At 34.3% G+C, this 7,793-nt stretch overlaps 1 long non-coding RNA gene across 1 annotated transcript; it reads right to left on the bottom strand.

Annotated features, from left to right (window-relative positions):
* Window positions 1-2,791: 2,791 nt before the first annotated feature.
* LOC134235244 (uncharacterized) lies at window positions 2,792-7,114 on the bottom strand. The gene is made up of 4 exons (XR_009985361.1): window positions 6,531-7,114; window positions 5,269-5,341; window positions 3,011-3,392; window positions 2,792-2,974 (listed from the first exon to the last, which is right to left on the bottom strand). It is a non-coding gene; the product is annotated as an uncharacterized LOC134235244 (long non-coding RNA).
* Window positions 7,115-7,793: the final 679 nt, after the last annotated feature.

Here is a 7,793-nt window from a genome sequence, read left to right as displayed (position 1 = left end):
GCCCCTAATTTGAAGGACTAACCCCGTTTACTTGATATCAAATGAAAGGTCTTAGTATATTGCACATTTTTTATTATATATGTCTTAACAAAATATTAACAGGTAAAAAGATATAAAAGAAAACGTGTCAATTTTTGCGAGATGAGTATGAGGCTATTTTTCGAGCCCAGGCGAGCGTCGATGCCTTCTTACCTGGAAAGCTCTATATGCAAAATGTCACATCTACTATCCTTCCTCTACCTTCACTGAAAATCTCAAGTCGATATCTTAAGTCGTTTAGGAGGAGATCTCAGGACAAGCTGACCCTCTAAAAATCAGTAAATCGTCCATATCTCACGACCGGAAGTGACGACGTACTTACGAAAAATTTCCGACAAGGTTCAGATAAATATCTATTAGATCTGAAAATTTGGTGAGAATCGGTCCAGCCGTTTCTGAGAAATCGCGTGCACAAAATCGGTAAGAAAAAAAATAATAATAATAATAATAACTAGATACGATCTCGTTGCGAGCAACGAGTGGGTCTTCCGTCCAATTCTTGATGAGATGAGATAAGATTTTGATTGCGATTTTCATTCTAAAATAATGATTTACCACAATCTGTAAAAAGACATTAAACATTAAAGACTTAAAAAATCGGTTTTTGGCCCCTAACGGCCACTAATTTCAGGAATCGGCCCTTTTTATTCTTATCATCTTAACGACGACGGACCTAATTCATTTCTACAATAGAAAATTTACTCAAATTTTAATATGAGGTAAAGTGACTTTTTGTGAGTTAAAATCGATGAAAAAAATATATGGTCATCGATATAGATTTTTAATAGGGAGCGTTTCAAAAGTAGGCAACGAAAATCGATGATTACTATAGGAAGTAATGGGAAAATACGAGTTTGTGGTATAAAAGTGATGATTAAAAAAATTCTGCAATATCATTTTTGTTCATATTAAGATACAATGTTAACAAGATAATTTAGTAGCAAATAATGCAAAAAAATAAATAGGTCATCGGCCTAGATTTTTTAAGGGAGTGTGTCAAACTCTGGTGAATGGCATATTTTTTGGGAAAATTTTCATTGAAAATACCTTGGCAAAATAAATTGTGTCGTTTTATTTGCTTATTCTTCAATTTACTTTTACACTAAATAAAAATAATAATTTAAAGTTGTTTAAAACTCTAGGGATGGTGATAAAGTAGGATTTATGTGAAATAAATGCGTATAATACTCTAGGGATTGTCTCAAAGTACGATTTTTGTGACCCACGTCCCATGGGAATCAATATCTGAAAGCCTGATTATTTCAAAATTTAATATTTTCTTAGCATACCTGTAATTAACTAAAATACTTGTACCTTATACAGTGTTTGTCAAATTAAAAATAAGCATAGATAGTAAAAGTTTAATTATAAGGGGCTGTTTCAAGATAGGTGTTTTTGATTTATCGTTATATGCGTGCTTTACTGTGTATGATCAAATAGTCAAATACTAATGCATTCATCACGAAAATAGTACAGAAAAACAAAAGGTTCAAGGGCGACATTGCTCATCTTAGCACACTGGCTAGAGAAAAAAGAACAAAAATCACTTCAGTATTGAGAGTTTACATTGGGGGGGGGGGGGGGGGGGGGGGGGGGGCTTGAATCTAAACAACCTGATGATGCTTCCATATCAATATAACAACTGGCTTTGCTGTTATTGAGCAGATATTCTTTTAATTTATTCATTTGACACCCCCTCACACATTATGGTCCAGCCCTACCCCTGGGGCGCCCATTTGAACCAGTAAAACTATTACTACCTTAAGATTTTTATGCCTCCTTAAACGAAGTTTCGGGGGTTTATCATTTTTGTCGTGTCCGTCCGTCTGTCTTGCTGTCTCTCTGTCCGCAAAAACTTTAACCTTGCCCATAACTTTTGACTTATTGGAGTTATAACTTTCAATGGATACCAAGAACTTTGACCTTGACCTTTGAGATTGACCTACTTTAAAAAAGCAAACCTTGACCATAACTTTTAAAGAGTTAGGGCTAGTGCTTTCATACTTTACATATTTGATTCTTATGACATGACCTTTCATTTGATAACAAGAACTTTGACCCTTTGACCTTGGAGTTTGACCTACTTTTTAAAAATTGAACGTTGGCCATAACTTCTGAACGGTTAGGACTAGGGCTTTCATGCTCTACATAAGTATTCTATGTGGCAATACCTTTCATTTGATACTAATTACATTGACCATTTGACCTTGACCTTGGAGATTCTTGTACTTATTAAAAAATCTTTAACATTCGCTTAATTTCACAATTGTTTTCCAGTGAGAATACCCTACTCTTGGTACCAATAAATTAAATTTGCATTTAAGAAAAGCTTAATCTTTGCTATGTTGCCATACGGGGGCATCAGTGTTTCACAAACACATCTTGTTTCTTGGTATTTCTAGGTAAAACTTTGATCCCCTATTGTGTCCCACCTTAACCCCCTCCCCCCTGAGCTGAAATATCTATCAATTTGTAATCTGGGAATGTTTTCGCAAAATTTGACAATAATACGCCTGTGTTATTTTACTCTGAGTCTAGGCTACTATAATTGTAAAAGTATAAGAATTTCACACACAGGTAAAATACTTTATTAATAAAGTATTTCACATTTCAGGACAAAATGATGACAGGTATAATAGATTTAACTATGGAGTATCAAACAGTACCATTGGGTATCAAATACATTTATTGATGAAATATAATATACAAAAATATTTTTCTTGTATATGTTTGTTTATTATGATTTCACTCAGTCATTTTAAATAGCTACATGTATTAGCTGTTACCTTATAAACAGACTTTGATTTTTTTAACTAGTTTTTTTTATGAGATATAACATATATACACTGTACAAGTGGGATAAAACTAACCGTACACTAACTAGAGTTCCTAATTATTTCATCACATCTGTACGTATATCTAAAAAATGATTTATCTAAAATATTTTTGGGAAAGAAAAATACTGCAGTACATGCTGTTTACATGTAGAACAACACTAAAAACTTGCAATATTGTTACATATGAAAAGTTTGTAAAAATTTTCCCAGTGGCTAATCATATATTCTGGTTCTGTTAAGTTGGAGGTCTTTTGGTTGAGAGAGTAAAGGTTGGAACAGCAGATATTGGCACACTAAAGAACCCTCACTCCTCATTGCTCCCAAGTGTCATTCACTGCATCTTGTGACTTCTCATCAGGGTTAAATAATCTTGTAACATGTGTTAAGCTACAACAACCAATCCATGCCTGCAAGGTGCATTTTTGGAAATGCTGGAAATTCAAGAAAAATTCCTGACAGCGATGGGTGCTCCAATAGATGCAGCAATTTGAACTATCTGCATATTGTTGTTTCTACCTGAAATACACAAAAAAAAAACCTATGTGATATTCAGATAAATAAATAACATTCAATCAATCAATATCAAGTGTACACAATTTTTTGCATTTTGTTAACAAAGGTAAAATAAAAAAACAAGAGGCCCAGGGGCCACATCGCTCACCTGAGCAATTGGCTAGGAAAAAGCACAGATCAGATCAGAACTGAAAGTAAACTGGGAGGGGGGGGCTTGAATTTTACATCCCTCCAACAAAGGGGGTCATGATTTGAACAAACTTGAATCTACACAACCTGAGGATGATTCCCTATAAATATAACGAAGCCTGGCTTTGAAGTACTTGAAAAGAAGATTTTAAAAGGTTTCCCTATATGTTCCCATGTGATCCGCCATTTTGGCCCCACCCTACCCCCGGGGGTCATGATTTAAACAAACTTGAATCTACACTACCTGAGGATGATTCCACATGAGTTTAATTTTTCCTGACCCAAAGGTTCTTGAGAAGAAGATTTTTAAAGACTTTCCCTAGATATTCCTATGTAAAACTTTGATCGGCCATTTTGGCCCCACCCTTCCCCCGGGGGTTATGATTTGAACAATCTTGAATCTACACTACCTGAGGATGATTCCACATGAGTTTCATCTTTCCTGGCCCAGTGGTACTTGAGAAGAAGATTTTTAAAAAAATTTCCTATATATTCCTATGTAAAACTTTGATCGGCAATTTTGGCCCCACCCTTCCCCCGGGGGTCATGATTTGAACAAACTTGAATCTACACTACCTGAGGATGATTCCACATGAGTTTCATCTTTCCTGGCCCAGTGGTTCTTGACAAGAAGATTTTTAAAGATTTTTCCTATATATTCCTATGTAAAACTTTGATCGGCCATTTTGGCCCCACCCTACCCCCCGGGGTCATGATTTGAACAAACTTGAATCTACACTACCTGAGGATGATCCCACATGAGTTTCATCTTTCCTGGCCCAGTGGTTCTTGAGAAGAAGATTTTTAAAGATTTTTTCTATATATTCCTATGTAAAAATTTGATCGGCCATTTTGGCCCCACCCTAACCCCGGGGGTCATGATTTGAACAAACTTGAATCTACACTACCTGAGGATGATTCCACATGAGTTTCATCTTTCCTGCCCCAGTGGTTCTTGAGAACAAGATTTTTTAAAAATGCCATTAATTTTTCTCTAATTCATAATTATCTCCCCTTGGAAAAGGGCCTGGCCCTTCATTTGAACAAACTTGATTCCCCTTCACCCAAGGATACTTTGCAGCAAGTTTGATTGAAATTGGCCCAGTGGTTCTTGAGAAGAAGATGAAAATGTGAAAAGTTTACGACGACAACAACGCCAACGACAACGACAATGACGACAGACAACGGACAAATTTTGATCAGAAAAGCTCACTTGAGCCTTCGGCTCAGGTGAGCTAAAAACACTATGCGCCCAGAGGCAACAAAGATTTGAAAAGCTATTTTTAGCTTAAGGGTCACAGTCAAGGTCAAACTAAGGGTCATTTACCTTGGTGTCTTTTGAAAACTTAATTAGTGGATTATGCATACCAAATATGAAGTCTCTATCTGTTAAAAGTTATGGCTAAGGTTAAAGTTGACAACAGACAGACAAACAGATAAACAGACAAACAAACATACAGACAGACAGGACAAAAACAATATACGCCTCTGATCTATCGATTTATTAAATAAAAAATATATGAATAAACTGAAAGACTCGAAATAAAAATTAATATTCACACCCTAATAAAGCATATGATTAATCAGCATTGTCAGTGTACAAAGAATAAGAGAATGACTTTTAACATTTATCTCCCTTTTGAAAAAGTCATGAGTGAAGTTTTCATTTTAAAAGACTTCAAAAACATACCTAAACAAGTCTTGGGTTTTTCTTCAACAGCAGGTATTTCCTCAGTACAAGTGTCTCAGTCTGTAGATTTTTTCTGCAGTAAAAAAAATAAAACATTAAATTTGAAATGCAAAATACATTTGAGTATTGTGATCTACATACATGTACATGCATCTTAAATTTGAATATTAAAAATAGTATTATCAGTGTGATTCAGTTTTGAGTTGTTAATTTTTTAAAGCCGCGAGTGCATGTACTGTAAAAGATGAAGGCAACTTATTATTATCTTTTTTGGAGGAAAAAATTATGAATGATACACAACTATATAATAATTCAACATTTTTGCATTAAAACAAATGATTCAAGGGTTCAAATACCGTATAATCCCTATTAACCGCCCCGGGTGCTTAGAAAATTCTAAAAAGGGGGCGTTTTTTTTCGTACGCTATTTATGATATTCAATGTCATATTTTAACTTTAAAAAATCTTTTGAAAAAAAAAATAATAAATACAAGGAACCAATAAAATAATGTCTAACTTTACTTAAAATGAAGATAATCCACCAAAATTATGCTAAATTATTCATTACCATTGAAATATTGGATAATACTAGATAAGTTTAATTTTCACTTTCTTCAATATTTTGATACGATTCTTGTTGATTTTAATCACTTTACCGCCCCTGCCCCTATAAGCGCCCCCTTAGGTCTTTTCCTGACAATTGAAAAAGACCTAAGGGGGCGCTTATAGGGGCAGGGGCGGTTAATATGGATTATACTGTATATGACGTATAAGATAGCATACTGCCATACTTGATTCTAATGATTACATGTTGGTAACACAGGGGAATTGCCAACAACACACATGTAAAATCTTTAAAGAAGTTTGCTAGTTTAATTTCATTGCTATACAGGAAAATTTTATCAATGATTGAATGAAGCTAGCACAAAATACATATATTTAAAAATAAAGTGATCAGCCTGTTTCAACATTGCTGGTGATTCATCTCTAAGCAGGTAAATAGCCAGGTTTATCTGCATGGCTTTATATTTAAGCTTGATTGAATATTCTTTGAGAATTAAGTATGCTTATAAATTAACTCGGCTACTCTAATAAGGCATTTTGCTTAACATTTACAACCATAATGCAATTGCATCCGTAATCTTTAACATTTTTACATAGACCTAAAGATGCATTTAAATGAAATATATTCAACAATAATAATTAAACATAATGAATAAATGCAACATTTAGCCTAAAACAAAAAATCTAAATATGGTTACCTGTTCCAAATGAAATACTGAATAGTGTTGATATCACATCAGAAATTTCAAGCTTTGGCAGCTGTTAGGTCCTGGCATTCCGGGCTCTTGTTTTCTCCTTCATTTACAAACACTTTTATGTTGATTTAGCATCATGCACGTTTAGTTCATCTTTAGGACGAAAAGGCAACGTAACAGACATTATTCAGAAAAAGATCTTTCCTTACAAATCATCTCCATCAGAAACATCAACTTGAACTTATTGACTCGGGCCATGGCCCAGAATCCGCTCTACAATCGTATCGATAATGAGAGACAGGGGGTCCTACATTTGGCCGTAGTTTATGACGATGTTTGTACTTGCTGAACTTCATTTTTTAATGAAAAACGAAGCTTCAAATGAACAAAGTCACCCTTACAGGCGAGTCAGGAAAGTCATCAACATCACAACACGTTTTTGTTTACTCGCCATGCGCTTATGGCAAATGTCGTAAAATAATCATTTACTTATAGAATCAACAAATGAATGTAAATCGAACTTGTGTAAAATATTTTTGAATTGGGAATAAAGGTATGAAACTCTTTGTAAACATTAAAAAAATGTATATCAATCATCTTTAGCAATACATAATTACGTCAATCTGATTCAAGGCAGATGCGCGACTTCCTGCGCAGTGGCGCGAAATTTCGAATTAGGTCTGTCGTCCTTAAAGCTTATAACATTTTAAACATTTTTTGCTCAACAACTATTCAGAAATTCTTTTTTGTTTTTGAGCTATTAGCAAAAGAAATATTTAGGGGCCAACCCTTCAACTCCCTAATGGGGACGTTTAGCAAAAAATGAAAGGGTGCATATTATTCAGGACATTATTTTGAACATCTTTTGTTCAATATTGCTTATCAAAATATTTCTCCCTTTCGAGATGTAAAGCATCAAAGATTTAGCATTCTGGCCCGTTTTGGCCCCTAATTATGTACCATACGACATAAAAACCATAATATATAGTTGAAGATTGTTGAGATAAACATCTTTGCTTCAGTAATGTATTACAAAATATTAACTGATAAAGAGTTATCGAAAAAAGACTTTTGGCCCCTCTCGGCCCCTAATTTGAGTGCCCAGCCCCTTTTTCTGGATCTCATCTTAAAGATCTTAAGATTTTGAACATTTTTTGTTCAATAACTATTCAGAAATTCTTTTTCGTTTTTGAGCTATTAGCAAAAGAAATATTTAGGGGCCAACCCTTCAACTCCTTAATGGGTACGTTTAGCAAAAAATAAAAG

This window comes from Saccostrea cucullata, unplaced genomic scaffold (assembly GCF_032062105.1).
Source record: "Saccostrea cucullata isolate Sc308-1 unplaced genomic scaffold, CSIRO_AGI_Scuc_v1 ctg3570, whole genome shotgun sequence".
In the NCBI taxonomy this organism is placed as follows: Eukaryota; Metazoa; Mollusca; class Bivalvia; order Ostreida; family Ostreidae; genus Saccostrea; species Saccostrea cuccullata.
The sequence above is the reverse complement of the archived record's forward strand: the minus strand, read 5'-3'. Positions and strand labels throughout refer to the sequence as shown.